At 43.8% G+C, this 25,272-nt stretch overlaps 1 protein-coding gene and 1 long non-coding RNA gene across 3 annotated transcripts in view; one reads left to right on the forward strand and one right to left on the reverse strand.

The window, feature by feature from the left end:
- LOC309842858 overlaps positions 1-24,284 on the reverse strand; it is a 29,859-nt gene extending 5,575 nt beyond the window's left edge. For both annotated transcript variants that reach the window (XR_014299801.1, XR_014299802.1), the window contains exon 1: positions 24,156-24,284. This is a non-coding gene — a long non-coding RNA (uncharacterized lncRNA). The remainder of the gene's footprint in view (positions 1-24,155) is intronic.
- Positions 1-25,272, forward strand: part of LOC309842853 (uncharacterized protein) — a 231,726-nt gene that overhangs the window by 62,715 nt on the left and 143,739 nt on the right. The gene's annotated exons all lie outside the window — the stretch shown is intronic.

The following is a 25,272-nucleotide window of genomic DNA, read 5'->3' on the forward strand; positions in this document are numbered from 1 at the left end:
TCGGGCAAGGTACAGATCATAAGGGGCCTTATCAGCTATAATTAGACATTTGGCCTGTGTCCTATATGCAATTGGCTAGTTCATTCTCTCTCTCTCTCTCTCTCTCTCTCTCTCTTTCTCTGCCTCTTTCTCTCTCTCTCTCTGTTTTTCTTTTTCTTTTCTTTCTTTTTTTTTTCTTCTTGGTCTCTCCTTGTCCCTTTTCTTTTGGTTTATACTTTAAAATCTTTTAAATGGAGTGTATTTGTTCAATCTTAGTTATGTCTTATCTGACATAACTTTATTTGGGTTATGGAACTATCTCATCTTTGTCTCCTTAGGTTGTATTTCAGTCACTCCCTCCATTTTAGCAATGCTTTGTGACCTAACTCATCAATTTTCCCTTGGGTAAGATGGGGTGGTCCAGTAGACAAAAGGCACTGGAAATGTAATCATAGCCACCTGGGTTCAAGTCCACACTCTTCCATTTACCAGCTAGTATTTGCTCTCTGTCCCAATCTGTAAAATGGGACTGGAATAGTGCTTTCTTCATGGACTTGCTCTGATTATCAAATGAGCTAATCCATGGATGTGCTTTTGAAGGGCTAGGTATACCGCAAATAGTCAATGACAAATCGTTACTGTTTTTTAGCTATTCTCAACCAAATATAACCCTTGTCCTGGTGAGTGTCCATATCCCTTCACATCATTGCTACCCTTCTGCACTCTTTACCCCAAGGACCATGTTGATAAGTTCCCTTTCCCTCTAGCTTCCAAATGAGTCCAGCCTATGGGAGGCACCAGCAGGTGCAAAGAGTGGAAGGAGTGTGAGATTGGGGTATTTTTTTTTCTCCCTAGCTGCCTCCTTTCAGGGCTCTTGGGCTTTGGCTGGCTTCCTCTACTGAGAGCAGCCTCTTCTCGGGGAGGCTCTCTCTCTACTACTACCATCCTTTGATTCCAGGAACTGCTCTCTATTCTTGTCCCTTCATGACCTAGTGAGAGTAGTGGCTCCCTACTATTGCTAAGCCCCAAGATTTCCTTTGTGCTATCTGATCTGCTTTCCTTTGCGCCAAAGTAAGAACCCTTTCATTAAATGTCCCCCATATAACCCAATTTGAGCATACCTTCTGTTCCTGCAGGAACCCTGACTGACAACTTTTTCTTGTGTATTGGGGCTGGTAGCTTCATAGGCTGAGAAGACCTCATCCTGGTAAGAGCCCTTGTCTCTCCGGTCAGCTATGGAACATGTACCAAGGTGACCACATTGTCACAAGACCCCTTCTCTTTCATTCTGTAAGAAGCTTTGAAAGTATGAAGAAAATTTATAAATTGAATATACATTATGACCATACTCCGTACTAGAAAATGAAACCAAAACCAAGTGCTCCAGGCAGCAAACTGGGTCAGTGTGGATTTCCTGCAGCCAAAAGGCCATGAGTCAGAGTGACCAGTTTGAGGACATGAGGGAAAGTAGACCAGCAGGTCTGGGGACCACTGTGGTAGCCCTGCTTTCCTGACTCAGCTTCCTCCTTTCCCTCCTGCCACGTGCCAGGGCTGTGTGGACTCTTCATCCATATGCTTTTCTAGCCTCTGTAGGCAAGTGGGCTATCTCCTGCCGCCACATCACTGAAATGGAAGCTCCAAGTGGCCTGTCTCCCACTACGGCCCATGTTACTCTGAAAAACTAGAAGCTCATTTGCCTTTTTAATCACTGACATTCAGGACTGCAGGACACAGACCTTCTCCTTCCCCACTCCCATCCCCTCCCCATACCTGGGTTCCTTCTTTTCTTCCTTCCCTTGTCCCTACCTCCCTCCCTTCTTTCTTTCCTTCCTTCCTTCTTCCCTTCCTCTTTCTTTTTTTCTGTTTCTCTCTCTCTCTCTCTTTCCTTAAGATTTTATTTATTTACTTGACAGAAAGTGAGCACAAACAGGGGGTGTTGCAGGCAGAGGGAGAAGCAGGCTCTCCACTGAGCAGAGAGCCTAATGCAGGGCTCAATCCCAGGACCCTGGGGTCATTACTTGAGCAGAAGGTAGATGCTTAACCGACTGAGCCACCCAGGTGCCCTGTGGATTCCTTTCCTGTTCCAATCATGTCTTCATTTTCCAGACTGTGAGCTTGTTGTGGTCAGGGACTCTTCATAGCCTTGGTACCCCGCTCAGATCCTATTTTTTAGAAAGTCCTGAATCCAGTATGGTACTTAGAAACATTTTTGGAAGCAGAGAGAGAAATCTTGGTTCCTGTGGTCTTTTATCAATCACTTCTTGTCTGATTCTTGTCTTGATACCACTAACTTTAATATTTGGTCTTTGTCTTCCTGAGTTTTATTTTCCTCATGTGGAAAATGGAGATAAAATGACCCGCCTCATAGAGTGTCTATAGGGATTGACATGGCATATACAAAGCTCATAGCATATTAGCATACACAGAAACAATTATTGTTATTACCCTGGTAAATAAAACTCTTTGAACTTAGAGATCTACAGGCCAGGTTGCCTATAATTTAAAAATAGACAAGGAAACAAGAGAACCTTCAGAGGATCTAAACAAAGTAGAAGACACATAATGTTTCCATCAGTGCATCTATCGATCATATGTCAATCAAAATATGAAAAAAAAATCAGGAAGATTCACAAAATAAAGTTCTTACAGTTGTCCAAATCGGGGTGGCATGGGAACACAAGTCCGTAGACCTTAGGGAACCTCATGATTTGTACTGGTGAACTATTCACTGGATGTCGTGCAGCTTCATGGTCAAAACCAATCACAGAACTCAACACAGGTGATCTTCTTGTGCGACTGTGTTTAGCAAAGGAAGCCCTGAAAAAAGCCAGTAGCTAGCAGTGGATAGAGTCAGAATCATCTAAACCTAAACATTCCCAAAGCAGGCATTGCCTGCGGTTCATTAGAATTGGAGAAAAGATTTTAATAGTATACTGCAGAGCATATAGTTTTGAGCAATATAACATGCCAATGAGTCTTCTAGGTTAGATTAGTTATAAATGATGTCACTAAAATTACCATAAACACTTGAGCTATTGAACGGTTATAGACTAAGTAACATTACATTTTTCTAGATGATTGTCAGTCCAAAATAGAGTTCTAGAAGTGTTGATAATTAAGCTGCCCTAGCTCAATAATTAAATAGGTCATTTGCCCATTGAAATAATAACTTCAAGCTGAGAGTTCCGCCCAGTTGCTATGGGCACATTTGTGGATTATCATCTGACCACGATAGCTAGGATCCAGGGCTGGTCTGTGTAGCCCTGGGGTCCGCATGAAGAGGGCTTTAAAAAATATTGTGGGGTGCCTGGGTGGCTCAGTTGGTTAAGTGTCTGCCTTCAGCTCAGGTCATGATCTCAGGGACCTGGAATGGAGCCCTGCCTTAGGCTCCCTGCTCAGCAGGGAGTCTGCTTCTTCCTCTGCCCCTCCCCCTTCTCACTCTCAAATAAATAAAATCTTTAAAAAATATATTGGGTGCAGCACCTGGGTGCCTCAGTCAGTTAAGTCTCTGATTCTTGATTTTAGCTCAGGTCCTGGTCTCAGAGTCTTGAGATCAAGCCCTATGTCTTGCTCCATGCTGGGCTCTCTCTCCCTCTCCCTCTACCCCTCTTCCCACCCCGCCCTCAACCCCCCCTTATCCATGCGGGCACATGTTCTCTCTCTCTTAAAAAAAAAAAAAAATGGGTAATGGCGATGCCAAGGGAAATTTTCAGCTCTTTTTAAAAAATGACAGAATCGAAATGGTAGAATCTTGTGTTCTGTTTAGAGAATGTAATGATTTGGAAGAAATAAAAATCAGGGAGTGAGTCTATTTTGTTTTCCTCTACTTCAGTCAAACTGATTTGCATTTGAGGCACAGGGAGGCTAGGTGTGTGGCCCTGGCATAGGTCTTGAGTCAGCTCTGTGTCCTGCAGGTTGACAAAAGCCGTCTGTCCCACCATGCCCCCAAATCACTGCACAGCCAGTGGTTTAGTGTTTGGCACTTGGGCCAGCATTTCAATCTGTTCTAGACCATATTTCCTGCATTTCCCTAAAGGGTCCCCAAACCCAAATGTCCTGTTTTCCCTTAGGGTAGCCAGACACAGAGCATCCCCATGTCGGAAGCCCAGGGAGTGCGGAGTGGAAAAATATGACTCCATCCTCTCCCTCATATGTTCTGTTAGGTTCAAAAAAAGCAGGTGCAAATCACAACTGAATTTGAAACCCCAAAAGAAACCAAAGCAAATCAACTTAACAACAACAAAAAAAGCTTATTATAGCAAAACCTCCAAGCAATTATCAACTCCCTGGCTGATTTCAAAGCCCCCTTAGGACCTCATGTGGATTGAATCCCCATGATCTAGCCTCATGTGAGGACTGAGTGGGCTGTTCCTGAGCCAAATGTCTGAGGCTGTGGGTAAATATATTGATATCCTAGCAACTTGCAAAAGCCACAGTACCTTAGACAAGGGCTTGTTTTCACATTCTGTTGACAGGGGAGTAGGTTTCAGATGGGGACCTGGATATTTTGAGCCAATCAAAGAGGTTTTGATAAACACGAAGTCATTTCCTTTTGGTCATCCTTGGCTGCCCTTGCGAGCTGGAACACCTTCCCACTTAGCCACCCAATGTCTTCCCGAAAACTAAAGTTTGTCCTTTTTTTAAAAATGTGGAAACCAGGGGCACTTGGGTGGCTCAGTGGGTTAGAGCCTCTGCCTTCAGCTCAGGTCATGATCCCAGGGTCCTGGGATCGAGCCCCGCATCGGGCTCTCTGCTCGGCGGAGAGCCTGCTTCCTCCTCTCTCTCTGCCTGCATCTCCACGTACTTGTGATCTCTGCCTGTCAAATAAATAAATAAAATCTCTAAAGTTGGAAAAGAGAAGGAGGATTCTTCAAAAAAAAAATGTGGAAACCAATATTATTAATTCACCAGGTTCTTGCTAGTTTGGGGTGCCTCATTCCAAGCCCCGTGGAGGGTTATTACAAGGGAGATGTTTAAGATATGCTTTCCACCCTCCAGAAGGACACTGACTAGTGACGAAGGCTCAGTGTACCAACCACGCTAGACTTCTCACCTTGATGTCCTTGTACTTGCCCTACGCTCTGCCTGGACCGAATGCCCTTGCTCTCCGTTCTCCTCTATGGGAGTTACCTTCCACCCCACCCCCACCCCTCTGCGGAGCTCTGCGCTTTGGTCCCACATCTGTTTCACATTTCTCACCTGGCATGGGTTTATCTGAGATCCTGTTTATCACTTCTGCCAGACATATTCCTTTAACCTGGAACATTTCCTGGCACACGGTAGGCCTGCGATCCTTATGGGTGGAACGAATGAGTGAAAGAATTCACAGAAAAGCACAGTAGTGCAGTGAAACCTGTTTCAGCTTCAATCTGGCATGAGTGTTTATGGCTTGGGTGAACTTGGCTGAGTTACCTAGCCTCCTAAGACTCACTTTGTCTATCTGTAAACTGGGAATAAGACCTACTGCACAAGGCTGTTGTGGGGATAAGCAAATTCTTAGTAAGTACTTAGCAAAATGAGTGATCATGAAGAGTTAACCGGGAGAGTTACCACTAATGCATCTACTGATGGCTCCTTGTGTGCCAGGCACTGGGCTAGGCACTGAGGACATAAAATAAATAGGGAAATGTACGTGCCTTCCATAAACTCCCAGCCTGGTTTGGGAGACAGATATGTTAACAGAAATTAAGTGGGATTAGGAAGACAGAGGTGCAGCCTAACCCAGACTGAGACGGAGGGGCAACATCAATAAGAATTGCAGGAGAATGAACCTAGGGATGGTGAGATCCAAATGGTAAAACAAACTCAGAATCTTTAAGTCCTCTCCAAACCCTGCCCTAAATATTTCTAACACACTTCAATGTTTCCTTTCGCTTCTAAGTCACCTTCCTTTAACTATATTGTCGATTATTATTGTTCTTTGAATTCCATGTGTATGATGCTTTACACTTTGCAAAGGGCTTTTGCATACCATGTGATTGTTTCATTAGCCCTCCTAACTTCCCTGGGAGGCAGATAAAGCAGGTAATAAGCCATCCAGTCCATGAGTGAGGAAATTGAGGCTCAGACAAACCATACAGATTCCAAGTGATCAGCCAGATGTGACCCTTGGGCCCGAATGAGGTCTGATGCCTTTCAGCTCCCACAAACTGTAAACCCAGTGAGCAAACCAGGAGCCCGCCAGTCTGCATGTGTACCCCACCACTTCCCCCACCTGAAATGCCCTCCCCATCCTCTCTGTTCATCTGAATCTTTCTCTGCTTTGAAGTCCCTGCTCTAAGCCCAACTCCTCTAGGAAGTCTTTTCCTGTCCACACAGCCTTCTAGGGTCTTGTCTTGAACTCCAAGAAAACTCACTTTCTAGGCTATAACGGGATACCAATATATCCTGGAGTCCAGTTTATGGTTCACTTTCTGGTGCTTAAGTCTGCCTCCCCCAACCCGGCTGAGCCCCAGGAGGTTGATACTGTACCTTGTTAGTCTCTGTATTTAGTATATAGTAAGTGCTCGGTAAATGCCTGTTGATTAAGGGAATAGCATCAAAGTTGTTGTTAGCCAAGTCTCCTTTTAGGCTGATGGGGACGTGAGGGAAAGCAGATGAGATTTTATTGGCAACTGGGCCCTCATGTAGAGATGGAAGTGAGCTGGAGAACGAGGACGCTCCTGGTCTGATCCAGGGGTAGCAACTGTATAGATGATAACCACACAGAGTGGGAAATTGCCATACAGTAGGGGACAAGGGGCAATGGGAGACCCCAGCTGGCAGGGGGAGGAGAGTAGAGGGAAGGGAAGGGATGCAAGCGACCATAAAGGAGAGAGGGAATGGCGAGGTCTGAAGAAGGTCTTAGAGCATGAGCAGGTACTGACCAGGGTGACACCAGGTATGGTATGATGGCTCCAAGCTCTAGAGAAGAAAGCAAAACCAAACCAAAACCAACCTGGAGTCCCAAAAGGATCTAAGGTGTATATAAAAATGTTATGGGGTTTCATGGAAATGCCACCCTAAAGTCTAAATAGATTTGCCTCCTGAGTGGGTGGTCGGATGGATAGATGGAAGGATGATATGAACATCCACTCAGAGAATAAAAAGAATAAAAAGGGAACACAGGTCCAAGATGAGCTCTTCCCTCTGAGTACTGGAATTGGTGGTGTTAATAACTATGTGTTAACAAGAGCCACAGAAGTTCATTACCAAATAAGTCCTCTCCAAACCCTGCCCTAAATATCAAGAAATAATGGTAAGCAGTTTTAAAAATGGCTGTGAATTTCTCTACCCAGACACCACCACTGTTAATGTTGGTGTAGGTTTTTCCAGTCTTTCTTTTGTCTTTCTGTCTCACCCGTCTGCTGGGCACCCAGCCATATCCCTACTTTCCTGTATATCTATGACCCTTCCACCCAGCCGTGCATCCATGTACCCATCTATACCCTTCTAAAACAAAAATAAGCTCATAAGGTACTTTACATTTTGTAACCTAATTTTTCAAAACAACTTGCTATAAGAATTCAGTTATGTCTACTATTCTAATCAGATGTCAATAGTACTAAGAAAGCACTAAAGTTGGTATTATATTACCCTGGTCTTCCCCCCCCCCCCCCATCAAAGATACTTCAATGAACAGTGCTAGTCTCCTTGTGGTCCAGAGTTACAGCAGAGGCTACCTTTCTCTAAAGCTCGTGAAGCTCTAGGTTGATCACGCAGAACTTGAACTTGATATGGGGTCCTATTTAATCCTCTGACATAAATCAGCTGCCGCTCAAAGTGACATCCTTTCATGTCCAGTGGATCCCTCCCCACAGCAGCCAGGCAAGGTGGAGGGGTCTCTGCCCCAGTGCAGAAACCCTGGGGCAGCCACAGACAACCTCCGGGTGTCTCTGACTGACGGGCTCTACGCCCCAGCTCTCCTGGCATCTTCATGACACCAGTGATTCAGAGCTGTCAGCTAACGCAGCTGCAAGGAAAGATGATGATGGATTTATGGTGTGCAGCAATGACTTTGTGACCCACAGGTGGAAAAGCAGATGCTTTTGAAATAAGACTAGTCAGTGTGGCAAGAAGGAGGAGAGAGGGACCAAGCTTATTAATAAAATAGAACCCCTCCTGACACTTCTTTAGGTTTTTAAATATTCAATGCCCCTCCCTCATAATGTACAGAAAAAAAAATACTAGCCTTTCTAGTTCAGTAAGAGACAACTGATGTGGTAGAAAGAAGACTGGCTCAAAGGCTGGCGGCTAGTGGGCATTCTAGTGGGCAGTTCTTCTACCCACTAGCTGTGTGACCTGGGTGAATCATTCTCTTCTGGGTTGATTTTTCTCCATCTCTAAGATGATCATACACAGATGATGTGTAAATATTTGAAACAATGGGAGCCAGTGAAAAGTCATGTAGGATCCAAAAATCATTTACTGAGAGGGTTTTCACACACCGGGGTTACACAGTGGAGCAAGAGAGACCAGCCCCTGATTCTGGAACTTGCACTCTAGGGGCATGCATGTAGGGGTTAGAATAGAAAACAATCAAATAGCCTGTCAAACAGCAATAAATTTTCTGTTAAAATCAAAGCAGCAGGGAAGACAGAGACCAGTTCAGGACCTGGGTTAGGTTGGGTAATCAGGAGATGGTGACCTGGCAGCTAAGGTTGGAATAAGAACATAGTCAAAGCCACGGGTCCAGCTGGAGAGAAACAGTCTTGCTGAGGAAACCACCATGACCAGGCCTTGCAAGCAAAGATGAGCTTGTGTTCAGTTAACTAAATCCATATTTACTGACTGTCCTTCTGCTAGATTCTGGGGGTGTGAGGATGAACAGGAAAAGTACAGCCTCCATCCTCACTGGCCTTAGAGTGGAAGAGATGGGTTAGTAAACAGGCAATCGTGACAATGCCATGAACACGGTGATGATGAGCAGGAAGTAAGGACGTTTCCAGGGAAATGGGACAGGAGCTGCTAACAGAGCCTGAGAAGGCTGGGATGCCTTTCCTGAGGAGGTGAGATTGAAACTGAGTTGAGATCAAGAAAAATTAAAACAAAATGAAACAGGCCAACATGGAACCCGAATTCTCACCTAGGATGGTCTCTCTGCCCATGCCCGCTCTTTGACTGACCCATGCCTGTGATTCTGTCGGACTCTAAGTGAACACTGGGAACATTCTCGACTCATCTGGAGAGAGGAAGGCCAGGACATTGCAGGAAAAATACAGGAGATTCATTCAATCATTGAAGCAAACATTCATTCCATCACATTGTCACTTACTCTAGTGCTTCTCAAACTTTGGCTCACATCAGAATCCTCTCATGGGCTGGTTAAAACACTGAGTGTGGGGTGGGGGTGGGGGGGTCCTACCCCCTGAGTTTCTGCTTCAGGGTGCTTAGGGGGTGTCTGAGAATTTGCGGTTCTCACAAGTGCCCAGGTCATGGAGATGCTGCTGGCCTGGGGAACACATTTTGAGAACCACTGCCTTACAGGGAGTGGTTGACTCTCTTGGGCCTTGACTCTCCAGGGAGGACTTTTAGGGCTATAGCAGTGTTTTCGAATTCTCCTCAAAGATGGTAGAGGACAAAAGAGGGAGCAGAGCTGGGGGCAGGGGCTCTTAGTGCAGGGCATCTGGGATGTTTCTTCCAGAAGGATCCTCTCCAGCCTAGTTTCCCCTTCAGACTTTTTTTTGCCAGTAGATCCAAGAATACCACCTACTCTTGCCTTGGCATTTGTGTTCTAATGTGTAAACAAACTTAGAATTTTTTTCTTATATTTTGAAAGAAAGGTAACAGGGCTTTGCAAAGTTAATGGCACAAGCTCCAAACATCTATTTTTGACCTGTCCTCTTGGGTAGCATATCTTCAGTTCTTTTTTTCTGTCCTGTGGTTCCAAAAGTTCATACTAATATCCCACTGGGTCAGCATCCCAAGGCACTGCTTTCATGTCCAGACAAACCCACTGGGCAGCATGTGAAGTACATGATAGTGGATGGAGACTCAGTTTTGCAGCCATGCAACTTCTGGGTCTGAATTCCTGGGCCAACATGTAGCATCAACCCTCCATGGGGGTTGCCTAACCTCTTTGAGCCTTAGTAGAACAGTGGAGGAGAGTCAGTAATAGCTCCACAGTATTACTGGGAGATGATAAATGTTAAATGTCTGGGGCATAAGAGGTGCCCAGTAGGTTAGGGACTCTTGGGGCAATCTGTCATTTAAAGTGGTGCTGGGAGTCACCTAGGTGGCTCAGTTGGTTAAGCGTGTGCCTCAGGCTAAGGGCATGGTCCTAGAGCCCTGGGGTCGAGTCCCACATCAGGCTTCCTACTCAGCAGGGATCCTGCTTCTCTCTGCCTTCCACTCTCCCTGCTTGTGCTCCCTCTTTCTCTGTCAAATAAATAATAAGATCTTTTAAAAATATATAAATAAATAAAGTGGTGCTGGACAGAGATTTGCTGGCTCCGGGTCCATCACTCTGTCCCACCACTCTGTCCCACATTTCTCTAGGCTTCAAGGGCACACAATAGAGGATGGTGAGGCCATCACTTTTTGCCTACCATGCCCTCTTCCATGACATAATTCCAGGCCCTGGCCTCCAAAGAACTCCTCTGCCTCCAGAACACCCCTATGAACTCTCTTCCTCATTATCACCAAGGGAATTATTGTAAAGCAGAAGCTTGATCATGGCTGCCAAAAACCCATCAGAGACCCTCCATCATCCAGAGCAGGGCCCACACCCTGAGAGTCTGCAAAGGGCAAAAACAAACAGAAATTAGTTGCAGGACCATGGGTAAGCAATGGGGAGCAGTGGGGACTGTGGTGAACCAAAGCATGGCTATTTAAAGACATTCAGTCTTAGAATTCTGTAAAATTCCCTTTGAGTGTAGCTTTGGACTACCAGTATATGAGAGCTGGTTTGGAGTATGAAGTCCAAGCTCCTTGGCCTGGCTTGTAAGGATTAGGCTCCTTCTTGCTATGCCCTGATTTCACATTCATACAACTGTCAAACTGTTTGCAGTTCCTCTGCACATGCATGCTGGTCCTCAGCTCTGTACCAGGATCAAGCCTGGAACTCCTTTTCCTTTTCCCTACTCCTCATTTGGCAAAATCCTGCTCATACCTTTAAAATGAGTTTTTAGGTAATACCTCCTCCAGGAAGCCCTCTTTGCACTCATTCCTGGTTCTGTCAAAGGGATTATGTGCCATTTCCTGGTGCGCCAACAATATGTGCTGCTTTTCTCCATCACTATATTCATCAAGTGGTTAATAAAAAGTTTTATCTCTTGTATTTACCTCCCTTGCCAAGTGTGAGCACTTAGATGCGGTGTTAATTATCTTGTATGTAGCAAAAAGGAGCTGTTTTAGCATTGTCAAAAGGATGAATGGGAAGGCAGGTGGACCCCAGAGTGGTGGTAGAGAGTCAAACAATAGCACAAGGAGTGTACCCATCAATGACAGGCAGAAATCGGGAGAAGTACAGGACTGTTCATCCCTATCTCTCTCCTCAAGCACAAATATCATGGGAATGAGGACAATGAAAGCAACTCAACAACTGGATAACTGAGAAGCAAGAATGTCCTTGGCTTGTTCTCTCAGCTACTAAAGACCATCTTTCCTTATTGCTGATTCAAATTCTGAAAGGGAAACTCTGGTTGTTGGATTAAATCATTAAATCACCACCATAGGCTCTGATGAGACAGCTGCCCATACCAGATGATCCCCATCAGCCCTCCAGATTGTATATTGGCTGCCTCTGGCAGGGGCTCATTTCTGGTCCAGTGAAGGCAGGATCATCAGGTGGAAAGCATGGCACCTTCTGTGGATAGGATCTCCTTGGAAGGACTTTGAGGGTGGCAGGTATTCTCTGGTCTGCACGGAGCAGGGTTCAGGGCCAAAACCAAGGCGAAGCAAGCAAAGTGCCTAGGGTGCGAAATTTAAGGAGGATTACTGTCAGCGCCAGGCCAGTGCCCTCCCCTATTCCCAGTCTTCATAGGTTGATGCTTTGCATGACTTCAAGGATGTCACTGTCTCTTTGACCTTCAGTCTCTCCATCCATAAAACTAAGTTAGGTTCTCTCTGGGTCTTGAAACTCCTTGACACTGCGCAAGCTTCTGGGATAACTCCTCCTCTTCCATCTTGCCCTTGGACTCTCCCCTTCTATCCAAGAGGGGGCCGGATCTTCTCTTGATTGGCTTCTCTAGCAAAGCTTCACTTGACTTCCGAGGGCCTGGCTCACAAACCACTTAGCAAAGGCAGTCATGAAAGAACAACATAGCATCTGTTCTGGGCCTCCACAGAGGACGTGCCTCACATTCCTCCCCTCAAGGCAAAATTGATCAGCCTTGACCTGGGGCATCACCAGGGAGAAGTAACCCTTGGGGGTGGGTGGGGTGCCATTTGGAACCCAGATGAGGTCAGTGACCACATGGTCCCTGGTAGCCCTGAGGTATGAAAGGTATTTGCCTCCTCTATTAATCATTCATAAGAGCGAATATCTTGGGTTGGCAGTTTTCATCTTAGCAGACAAAGGGGTCAAAGGCTTGACTCATTCTCAGTGAGAAATCTGTGTAGGTTGGTTCCTCTGAGACAGAGCTAGAGGACCACAGAGGTAGGAAGGGAGAGATGATAGAAGGGAAGCAGTGAAGTGGCAAGGGAGTGTTACTCATCTAGTCCAATCTCAGATCTGATACTTGCACCCAAGCTAAGAGTGTTGCATCAGTCATCCTCTGCCAGAGGCTGCTCGTTTCACTGTTGGATGGCACAGATTATTAGAAATATCTTTTATAATGATAAGCCAAAGCACATCTCTTTGACACATTCATCTATGAGTCAGTGTGGAAGAAGAACAAGTAAATTTCTCATCCAAACAGTTGCCCTTAAAACACTTGCAGACATTATCACACCCTATTTGAACATCCTGTTACCAGTACAAAGGAAAAAAGTCCCATTCCCTTCAGCTCATCCTTCTATGGTAAGCTTTCTAGGCACCTAGAAAGGCATCTCCCCTGACTTATTGGCCACCCTCTCTTCAGGAATCGCAGTGCACTGGTGACCTTCACACAGTGTGGGGCCAGAACAATGCATGGTTATACAAGTGTAGAGAGCAGATCAGTCATCTCAACTCACAGATTCTATTGGGTGGTGACTGAGACAGGACAAAGCCTGGTTCTATAGACTTCAGGGTACTATGGTAGAAGGAGAAATGCTAACAAACCAGTGAGAGAGGGGACCAGCCTTTGCAAAACACAATATTTTGCATGGAATTTACCACGTGTGTACTGTCCCTCAGGGCTCCTGTGGACCAAGCGTCTACACAAAGCCAGCACACCCACGATTGGAGAAATGCTGACCAACTAGATGTGCTTTCAATTCATCAAAGCCAATGACAGTTACATGGCTAATGCTAAAACGCAGTTAATGTAGGCTCGGGAAAAGGCCTGGGCGAGGACTCTAGTCTCTGATTCACACCCATGTTGCCTAAAATGTCTTCCTTTTCTTGATCACCACTTCTCAGTTTCCCTTTATACTGCATTTCCAGCAAACTCACACCTACATGTGAACTCAGTTTCCTTGGCTTCCTTCATCCTAATATTCTGGAATAATTATTCCCTTTTTTCATATGATAACCACACTTTTAATTCTATTTTTAATGATCTTGTGGTTTTCTCTTTAAGGTTTATATTAGTCCCATGAGTCTTGCACAGTATTGTTGTAGAAATGAGAAAGAATGCTATTCTTGACTTGCCCCAGTGGTTTCAGTGGCAAGCTATATAACAGGACGTCTCCCAAACTTCCACCCCTGGAGCTTTCATCTCAAATTGTGCTGTACACTTTGCAGTGGAACCTCTCCTTTGGGAGTCCCATGGGTACTTAAAATTCATCATCTCTCTTTCCCATCCAAACCTCAAATAATCTATTGTGATTAATTGTCCTGTGGTCACTGCCAGTCAAGGCGCTGTACTGCCGAGAGAGAAAATTCTTGAGCATCCACTGTGAAGCTTAACAACAGTACAGCACAAATATTATCCGTATTTTATAGATACAGTCTGAGGCGTGCTCTCAGGTCCCACATATGATCCTTTAACAACGGCAGTGGGATCTGTTTTCAAAGCACACCTAGGATTCTAGTGAAGTCTCAACCTTGGCTCTGGCCACCATCATCTCCTGCTGTGGTTATTGCAATCACTTCCAAATGGGCCTCTATGCTTCCACACATGCTTCTCTAATACCCAATTTTGTAAGGTTCCCAGAGAGAAGTCTTCATGTGATTCAAATCAACTCCTCATTACATTTCCCTCTCCCTTGAACAATATTCTTCTAATTGTCCTCGAGGCCCTTCATGCTATGCTGACACTTCCTATTAGAACCTCATTGCCAACTGCTCTTTCTTGCACCATCTTCTGCTCTACTACATGGGCCTCCTGAGCTCTGCTACAAATGCTCTGAGACACTTGTCTGAGGGTCCTTGCACTTGTTCTTGCCTCTACGTGGGATATACTTCTCCCAAGTAACCATGTGTTTCACTCTTTCTTTCCCGTCAGGATCCTCCCCAGATCAGATCTTATCAGGGAAGTCTCCCCTGGTTACGCTGTACATAAACTTCACAGCCCCTCTCTTTCCTCACGTATGCACTTTCATTTTCTTCCTAACACATCTACAGACAACATGTATATTTTTTTAAATTTTTTGTCCAGCTCCTCTTATTGGAATATAAGCCTTATAAACTTATATTCTAATGACAAAATCTGCTTTCTCTTACATTTAGTAGGTGCTCATTAAATATTCAGTGAATGAATGACTTAGAGGCAACTGGCAAAGTAGAAAATATCCAAGATGGTATAAAAATCAGAGATCATCACCAATAAGAATTACGTGGAAGGAGGAGGGGAATTTTTTTTTTTTAAAGATTTTATTTATTTATTTGACAGAGAGACAGATCACAAGTAGGCAGAGAGGCAGGCAGAGAGAGAGAGAAGCAGGCTCCCTGCTGAGCAGAGAGCCTGATGTAGGACTCAATCCCAGGACCCTGGGATCATGACCTGAGCCAAAGACAGAGGCTACAACCCACTGAGCCACCCAGGTGCCCAGGAGGAGGGAAATTTGACTTAGAAGAGTAAGATCAAAAAAAGAGTCATGAGGACTAACTTCAACTACTTGAAAGTCTGGCAGGCAAACTTACTCAGAATTTTCCATAAGGTAAAAACTAGGACTAAAGGTAGCTTGCCACGTGGGCACGGGGGTATGGTAGGCATTGGAGACAAAAAGAGTTATCTGAGCACTGTGTTGATGCTAAGACATGGAAGGGCATGGCTCATTTGTTGAATATTAATTTGCATGTGTAGCTGAAGGTGGGGGGGTGATAGATGAGGCCAGAAATATATACTGGATGGGCTAGGTGTGCCATGGTGTTATTGCATTCATTCATTAATTTATGTAAGCATTATACACTGCACAGCTAATGAACACATTATATCTCGGGCTCTCTGTTGGGTCCTGGGAATGCAAAGCCTGGAATATAAACTCTGTCCTTAGAGGTTGGTAATGACTTATTTATAAAGTTCATTTATTCATTTATCAAGTTCTTAATGGCCTCTGCACATAAGGGATGCTAAAAAAATAATAATGCCTGAGTGCAGGCTAAATTTTTCTAGTTAACTTTCATGACAATGCTATGAAGCAAATGGAATTGTGCTCATTTTACAGGTGAGGAAACTTAGTTTTATAGAACTAAATTTTCTGTCCCATCTCTACAAAGCTGGTTAAATTTAGTACAGTTCTGACATTGTTCATTCTTTTTCTTTTTTGCATTATGCCCTTATGTCTCCTCAAAGGAGCTCAGACTGATAAATGCCTTCATAGAGCAAAAAAGTAGAAAGGAGGAATGGATCTACTCTGCCTATCCAGAAGAGTTTTGAGAGGAGCTTTAAAAAATGAGTGAATCTCTTTGATGTCCTTAGTCAAGTAGTTACCAAATTTAAGTTACCACAACTTAGAATGTGCCCAGAACTTCCTTGCTATCAACCCTGGAAAGTAAGGAGCACCATGGTTAAGTGTGCCAGCGTTGGGTTGGGTAGTCTGGGGTTTGAACACCAGTTTTCCCTTGATTAGCTGTATGAATCTGGGCATATCATTTGATCTTGTTAGCTCTCAGTTTCCTTAATCTTAAAATAAAGATTAAAATTTGTGCCTCTCATGGGGCACCTTGCTGGCTCAGTCAGGAGAGCATGTGACTCTTGTTCTTGGGGTTATGAGTTTAAGCCCCACACTGGGAGTAGAGCTTACTTAAAAAAAAAAAAAAAAAAAGTACCTCCTAGAATATTACTACAGATCCTTTGGATATTACAGTGAAGTAAGGAATATAACAAACAACTCTATATCCACAATTTTGATAGACTAGATAAAATGAACCAATTCCATGAAAGACACAATTTGCCAAAACTCATACAAGAAGAAATAGACAATTTGAATAACACTATGTCTATTAAATAAGTTGATTCAATAATTAATAATTTCCCAAAGCTGAAAACACCAGGCCAGATGGGTTCAATGGTGAATTCTACCAAACATTTTAAATTATACCAATTCTGTATAATCACTTTCAGAAGATAGAAGCCGAATGAATACTTCCTAACTCATTCTATGAGGCCAGCATTACTCTAATGCCAAAAATAGAAAAAGGAATAAAACAAGGAAAAAAACCCACTACAGATCCAATATCTCTCTTGCACATAGAGGCAAAACTCCTCAACAAAATATTAGCAAATCGAATCCAACAATATATAAAAAGAATTATATGCCAGTGCCAGGTGGGATTTATCCCAGATATACAAGGCTGGTTGAACATTAGAAAAATCAATCAATGTAATTTATCACATCAAGAGGGTAAAAAAGAAAAATCACATGATTACATGATCATATCGATAGATGCAGAAAAAAAATCATTTGATAAAATCTAATACCCCTTCATGATAAAAACTGTCAGCAAACTAGGAATAGAGGAGAACTGCCCTAACTTGATATAGAATATCTACAAAAAAAAAAAAAAAACAAAAACAAAAACAAAAACAAAAAAAAACAAAAAAACAAAAACAAAAAAAACCCCTACAGCTAGGATCTTACTTAATGGTGAGAAACTGGAAACTTTCCAACTTTATCAGGTATAAGACAAGGATGTCCCCTCTCACCATTCCTTTTTAACATCTTACTGGAAGAAGCAATAAGACAAGGAAAGGAAATAAAAGGTAAACAGACTAACAAGGAAGAAACAAAACCGATCACTCACAGATAACATGATTATCTAAGTAGAAAATCTGAAACAAAAAAACCTCTGGGAACTAATAAATAATTATTATAAAGTTGTAAAATATGAGGTCAGTATACAAAAGTCAATTGTCTTCCTACACACCAGCAGTGAACAGATGGAATTTGAAATGAAAAATACAATAACATTTACATTAGGACCTGACAAAATGAAATACTTAGGTATAAATCTAACAAAATCTATAAAAGATCTGTTTGACAAAAACTATAAAATTCTGATGAGAGATATTAAAGAAAAAACTAAATAAACAGAAAGATCCTGTCCATGTTCATAGATAGGAAGACTCAATATTGTCAAGATACCTGTTCTTTGAAACTTGACTTATACATTCAGTGCAATCCCATCAAAATCCCAGCAAGTTATTTTTGTGATACTAACAAACTGATTCTAAAGTTGATATGCAGAGGCAACAGACCCAGAATAGCCAATACTGGAGGAGAAGAAAAAACTTGGAAGACTGATACTACCTGAATTCAAGACTTAACTATAAAGCCACAGTAAACAAGACAGTGTGGTATTGGTAAAAATGTAGACCAATAAATAAATGAACAGAATAGAAAGCCCAGAAATTGACCCACATAAATATAGACAATTGCCCTTTGATAAAGGAGCAATACAATGCAGCAGATTCAGTTTTTTAAACAAATGGTGTTGGAACAACTGAACATAAACATGCAAAACAACAACAAAAAAAAATTGAACCTTGACACAGACCTTACATCATTCACAAAATTTAACTACAATGGATTATAGACCTAAATGTAAGATACCAACTATAAATCTCCTGGAAGGATCCATGAAAGGAATAATTGATAAACTGAACTTTATTAAAATTGAAAACTTCTGCTCTGTAAAAGACAATATCAAGAAAACTGGAAAACAAGCCACAAAATCAGAGAAAATATCTCCAAAAGATGTATCTGATAAAGGACTATTGTCCAAAATATCCAAAGAACTCTTAAAACTCAATAATAAGAAATAAACAACCTGATTTAAAAAATAGCCAAGACCTTAACAGACACCTCAGCAAGGAAGATCTACAGATGGCAAATGAAAAGATGCCCCACATGGTAAGTCACCAAGGAGCCACAAGTGGAAACAACAATGAAATACCACAGTACACTTATCAGAGTTCTCCAAATTCTGATCACTGACCACACCAGCCCTAGTGAGGACATAGAGCAAAAGGAACTTGTATTCATTGCTGATGGGAGTGCAAAATAGCACAGCCACTTTGGAAGACAGTTTGGAGGTTTCTTATGAAACCAAAAATACTCTTATTATAAGATCGAGCAAATGCACTCTTTAGTTTTTAGGCAAAGGATTGAAAACTTATGTCTAAACAAAAACCTCCCCATGAATGCTTATAGCAGCTTTATTTATAATCACTAAAACTTAGAAGCAAGGAAGACGTCCTTGGGTAGGTGAATAGGAAAACAAACTGTGGAACACCCAGGCAATAGACTATTATTCAACACTAAAAAGAAATGAGCTATCAAGTCGTGAAAAGACATGGAGGGACCCTAAATGCATATTTCAGAGCAAAAGAAGCCAATCTGAAAACATCACGTACTGTATTGATTTCAACTATATGACAGCTGGGAAAGACAAAACTAAAGAGACGGTAAACAGATCAGTGGTTGCCAGGGGTTGGGATGGTGGGGTAGGGTGAACAGGTAGAACACAGAGAATTTTTAAGGCAATGAAGGTACTCTGTATAACATTAAAATGATGGATATATGCTATCACACATTTCTTCAAACCTATAGAACATACAACACCAAGGGTTAACTGTGGACTTAGGGAAATTAGGATGTGTCACTGTAGGTTCATTAATGGCAACAAACATACTACTCTGGTGGGGGATATTGATAAAGTGGGAGGCAATGCACATGGAGGTTCAGGGAATAATATGCGACATCTCCATAACTTCCCCACAATTCTACTCAAACCTTAAGCTGCTCTAAGAAAATGAAAATTGTACCCCTCGTAGGAGATTATTGTGAAATTAAATGAGATACATCATATAGAATATTTGGCAGAATTCCTGACACAAAATAAATAATCAGTGACTGTCAGTCATGGGATCATGAAGAAAACGGTGATGAGAATATTCTGGCTCTAGCTGACAAAACGAAGAACACATCTGACTAATAAGGACCACTGCGTGGCTTCCACTAAAAACCTACTCAGAAGACAGGTTGGGATCCCCCCCTTCATAGTCCTGTGCTGAGAAGGGCTGCACCTTAGGATGGGTGAGGAGGAAGGTACAGTCGCTATCCATCCCACAAAGCTATAAAACCCAAGAAAGAGTTTGTTTTTGTCCTATTCTAAATCCATTTTTGTTTTGTTCGTTTGTTTGTTTGTTTGTTTGTTTGTTTGAGAGAGAGAAAGACAGAGAGAGATAGTGAGAGAGAGCACTGGCAGGGAGGAGAAGGAGAAGCAGACTCCCCACCAAGCAGGGAGCCCAATGTGGGGCTTGATCCCAGGGCTCCAGGACCATGACCCAAGCCAAAGGCAGCTGCTTAACCAACTGAGCCACCCAGGTGCCCCCTCTAAATCCTTTTAAAATGAATTCTCCTCTTTAAGGAAATGCTATGACCTTTGCTTGGGGACTAATCGGGATGCCTACAAATGTATACATTTAAGAATACTAATAGAATATACTTTAAAAAGTTTTTCTTTGCTGTGGTATGCTGATCAATATTTTGCACATGTCTCAACTATACTCTGGGTGGCTGTTCTAATATTTTTGCTGAGGCAGTCAGGATACACCCACCCAAACACATTTCATCCAAACATGATTTGATCTGGGACATCTCAGTAATCAGGGAAGACAAGCAGATTGAAAGTGTGTGAGAGGCCAGTTTCCTAGTGAGCTGAAACATGTTCTGTTGATGGAAACTTTCCACACAAGGCATGGGCAGGACATAGTGACAGGAGAAGGTGGGGGAAGCAGGGGGTCAGGTTGTGATGAAGAGGGAGGTGGGAGTTTGGGCAAGCAATGGGGTCTCCTTGGGATACCGGTCATAAGAAAGCAAGTTTCAGCCCAGATGTCTCTGATGTGGAATAACCCCACATATTTGTATTTCAAAACCAATTCCTGGGTGGGGGGATTTTTGAGAATTCACAGCATGCTGTTAAGGTCAGACAATCCTTGGGAATTGGTTTTCTTCTCCCCAAATTCCATCACATGAAGTATGAGGAAAGCCCAAGTAAATGAGCCATTTTGATTCCGGATATGAAATGACAAGGGGGTGGGGGGAGGAGTACAAGTCATCTTTATTGAAAATTAACAATGTGCTTTCCTTAATTTTTCTCTAATTATCACAGAAGAGGCTACTAGGGGTCAGAGAGAAGCAGTAATTCGTATTTGAAGTCGCAAATGTGCCAGAGGGCCCTGGGACTCTATCGGAGAAGGGAGGGGAAGATCACTGTTTAAGTCACCTTCCAAGTTGTGGACAGGGGTGAGAAACTGAGCCAGGGACACGGCGGGGGTCGGGGGGACGATAATCATGGCCTATTCCAGGTCATTCCAAGGAGTTCTGCTCCGGTTGAAAGGGCTGTTCCAGGTCCCCGCAGGGATGACTTTGGAGGCCCCCAAAGACTTCCCAACCACAATGAGTGAGGACAGGTCATCTCTTTCCCTTGAAAGTGATTCAGCCAAGGCCATCATGCCAAACATTCTGGGCCAGTGAACAGAACAGTAATGCTCCTTCAGCCTTCTAAAGGGAACTTGCTGTCACTTATCCTTATTTCATATAAAATACAAGAGCCCAGATTTGAATTTCAAGTAAACAATGAAAATGTTTTTGGTATAAGTGTGTTATAAATGTTACATGAGATATCCTAAAAAATGATTTATTATTTATCTGAAGTTCACATTTAACCGAGTGGCCTATATTTTTATTCACAATGTCTGGCAACTCCTTCCACACGTCCCTAAACTTCTTACAAGCATGTTCCCTTCCAGATGTTGAGAGGTAGTATGACAGATCACAACTTGAAAAATGGGAATAATGATAGAATATGCCACAGGGGGGTCATGAGCCCCCATCACGGAGAGCTCACTGAAAGCTCAGTAGGCTTTCCTTCCCTGTATCTTTAATTCCTCACTACTCAGCTCCTGGGGATCAGGAGCACAGACCCTGAGGCAGCGGCTTGATTTGAACTCTGGATCCACAAATAGTTGGCCATATGACTTTATCTTAAGTAATGTAATCTCTCTGCATGATTCCAGTCTTTTCATCTGTGTAATGGGGACAATGAGAGCCATCACCTTACAAAGTTTTCTGGAAGCTTTAAAGTACTTAGGTCAGTGTTTGGCCCCGAGCAAGGAAAGAAAGGTTTCTGTTTTCATTATCCCTGTTGTTATTATTCCCTGTTAACCTCATGTAAAAGGCATTGGGCAGGTGAGAATCATGGTGTCACATCAAAGCTGGGAGGAATTCGGAGTCTCAGAAGGCTTTGCAGAACCACTGTAGTTCAGACAAGAAAAAGGCTTCAGGAAATATATTTAGTGTAATTCTCCTGTTTTAAAGATGAAGAGAAAACTTAAGGCAGAGAGGCTACAGGGCTGGCTCCAAGCTTCACAGGTTGTTAAAAGTAAGGTCTTGGGGATCAAAAGAACCGAAAGGAATTGAGCTAATGGGTGGAGATTATTCTTTTGCTAGAATCACAGAATTACAGGGTTTTAGAGTCACCAGGAATAGCCATGGCAAAACCTGTACCATGGGCAGCCTAAGGCAAAAATACTGACATAGAGTCCAACGTTCTTGGGGTCCTATTCTCAATCTGATCGTGTGCTTGCTACGTGTCTTTTGGCAAGTTCTCACCTTTTCTGGCCTTCAGCGTCCCTCTGTAAAAAAAGATAATCATCTAGCTCTGTCTGCTTCCTAGGGCTATTGCAAAACCTCTGGAAGGAATGACACCCCGGCTGCCTCCCAAAAATTTACTACCCTGCTTTACCCTTGTGGCTTCTCCTAGCTCATCGGAGTGCTGCCTTCCTTCACGTCCTTGGCCTCCAGCCCTGGAAGGCATAGGATATCTGGGCCTCAACTGACTGCCGACCGGCAGATTCCAGTAGGTGGGGTGAGGGTGGAAATGGCTTCTTCCTGCTTAGCTGGCTTATGTTACCCATCAGCCCAGATGCAAGCCATTCAAAGACAGCCTCTGAGCTCAGCTCTCAAGCAATGCTTTTTGAACTGAACAGAGTAACCTTGCTAAAAAGCAAGTCTGGTCTTGGCAGTTACCAACCAAATGATGCCATATAGGTGTTAAAGTGGTCCCCACTCTCACCGCCATCTGTGACCTCTTACCCAGACTGTTGACCCCTAGCTTTTCTGTGCCTGGTTGCCTCCACCGAAATCCATTCTTTGCATAGCCACCAAGAGATCCTTTTAAAATAAAATCTAATTAGGACATCTGCCACTTAAAACCCATCATCTACTACAGAGATTTTTTTTTTTTTTTTTTTTTTTTTGCTTTGTTTCTGAAGTTCATGGATGGGCTTTAGGGAATTTGAACACGCTGAAAGGTACACTCTGGTTCTATCTGTGTGCAGAGTAACTTTGATCAGCTTCTCAGAGCAGTCTGGGACTTCTTTACCGCCCCCTCCCCCCAAAGCTTACAAACTTCTGCTGCACAGGATAAAATTTAAACTCCTTACTTTGTAGGACATGCAAAGCGTCCTATGATACAGTTTGAACCTGCACCAGCTTTATTCTGGAGACTCTTCGTCCCAGGGGTTCAAACACATCTTGCAATTTCTCACCTCCTTGCCCTTGCTCAAGCTGGGCCTTCTACCTCAGATACTTCTTCCCGTCCTTCCTGCGGAACTCCCTCCCCTGGTTAGCTCCTTTATAAATATTATAACTCAGGGCAAGAGTTCCCTCTTCCAGAAAGCTTCCTCTGGCCTTTTCGCTCCCCTCCACCCCGAGGAGATGCACCAACCTGGGTTGTCACAACGGAGATGTGCCCACCTGTCTAGAAGTGCACTCTTCACCTTGTGCTCCCATGACGTGAGAGATCTTTAAGGGTAAGACTACGTCTTACTCATTCTTTCCTTCCCCTCCTATCCTAAAGCCAGTGGGGACCAGTGGCATCTGCAGCACGGACATCAACATTTGGGATCTTGCTAGTAATGCAGATTCTCAGGCCCCACCCCCGGCCTGCTGGAGGTGGTACTGATTTTTTTCTCCAGCCTCACCTCCCATCTTTCCTCCACTAATTCTCTATCCCGAGCCACACTAGCCTGCTTTAACTTATCAGACCAGCAATCCCTTCCTGCCTCAGGCTCTGTGCCTGGATGCAGGAGAGGGCTGTGAATGAGTCACCTTCTCTGTCCTTGAGGAGGGACAGTCAAGTAGAAGAGCCAGAGAGGGGCACAAGAAATATGCAAATGACAGGAAGCAAAGTAATAGCGTTGTGCACGTGGTTCAGAAGCAGCAAAGATGAATTTCATGTGGGGACATCTGTTCTGAGGTGACTTCCAAATGTTTCTACAGCTCAAATGCATAGATTTTCCCTTTGGAGCATTCTACTGCTAGTGATTATGTGTAAAACAGAGGCAATGGCCACCATGTAAGGGCACAGGGCAAGCGCCCACGGTGTAGGTAAGCACACCCGAGCACAGGGCAGGCCTGCTGCCAGAGCTCAGCAGGGATTTGTTTTCCCTTATTCCCAGGACAGATTCAAGTTTAGATCTCAGGGGGACCTAACCTTGAGTGGGAAACTGAGTCTGTCCTGAAGAAATGAGGGCTCAGGGAGCAGGCTTGAGGTGAGGCTAAAGAGAGAGGAAATTTCCCCTCCACAGTGAGAAATGTCCCTCTTGTGGGTGTGGTGGCCAATGTGAAAGTGGAACCTCCCTCCTGGCCCCTGCACTTACCAGAAGGAGCAGCGGGGCTTGCAAAGCCTTACAGAAAGAGCCCCAGCTGAACAGGAACTGGGGCTGCGGGTTCTGGGAAGCGGGCTGCTTCAGTGGCAGAGTCCAGCAGGCCCAGTGTTTACACACTCCTGTAGCACCTGGATCCAGACTGTGTTCCACACGGAGCAAACTGCAGGGAGCTATTGGCAGGAGTCCTCCGTGGATGGAAAGTTGGAGAGAACGCCAGAATCGCTTCTCCAGGACCTAGGGCTCCCAACTCTCTAGGTGCACAGCCTCACTATGGCTGCTGGGAGAAGGTGGGAGACACAGCAGGCCCCGGGGGTTAGACATGCATTCATTCATTCATTCATTTGCTCCCCCATTTCCTCATCTATGAAATGGGGAAAGAATTCCTTCCCTGTCTATTTGGAATGTATATCGTGGGGAAGGGTTGCTTTGGTCCATTCATTTAATGTATACTAATGAAACCTCTGCTATAATAATAATAATGGACACTCACTGAGTGCCTAGTAAGTGCCAGCCACTAGACTTACTGCTTAATCTTTACAACCACTCTGGGAGGTAGCATCTGTTATTTCCATCTACAGAGGGGGAAACTGAGGCTCAGAGGGGTAAATGTGCCTAGATCACACAGTTAGTCAGTGCTGCAGCTGGGATTTGAGCACAAACAGACTGCTATCTGGTCCTGAGCTCGTAGCCACAAATGGAGCCTAAGTCTTATCTCCTGCATGTTGGTTGGGGGATCTTCCAGGTCAGGAATTATTATCTATTAATCTCTGAATCTGTAGTGGCTAATCCATGGCCAGTGTGTAGTAGCTGCTCAGTACCTAGGAGTAGGCAACTCAGTTCTAAGAACAAATCTAAGACAACAAAGTGAAATGAACTAGTCTGGTGGGGCAGACAGGGAAGCAAACAGATAACATGTGATATAATAGGTAGGTGCCTACAAAGGACCCTCTGGGTTTTGTGCTGGGTTGGTATATACCAATCAGAGTCTCAACAGCCCACTGATAGCTCTTGTGATAAATTTAGAGGAGGGCTTATTTGCAAAGGGGGAGATGTAGAATACTTATAGGAGACAGTGTAAGAACTTAAAAGATGAACTATTCCTACAAGG

This window comes from Mustela nivalis, assembly GCF_964662115.1.
Source record: "Mustela nivalis genome assembly, chromosome: 10".
Lineage (NCBI taxonomy): Eukaryota > Metazoa > Chordata > Mammalia > Carnivora > Mustelidae > Mustela > Mustela nivalis.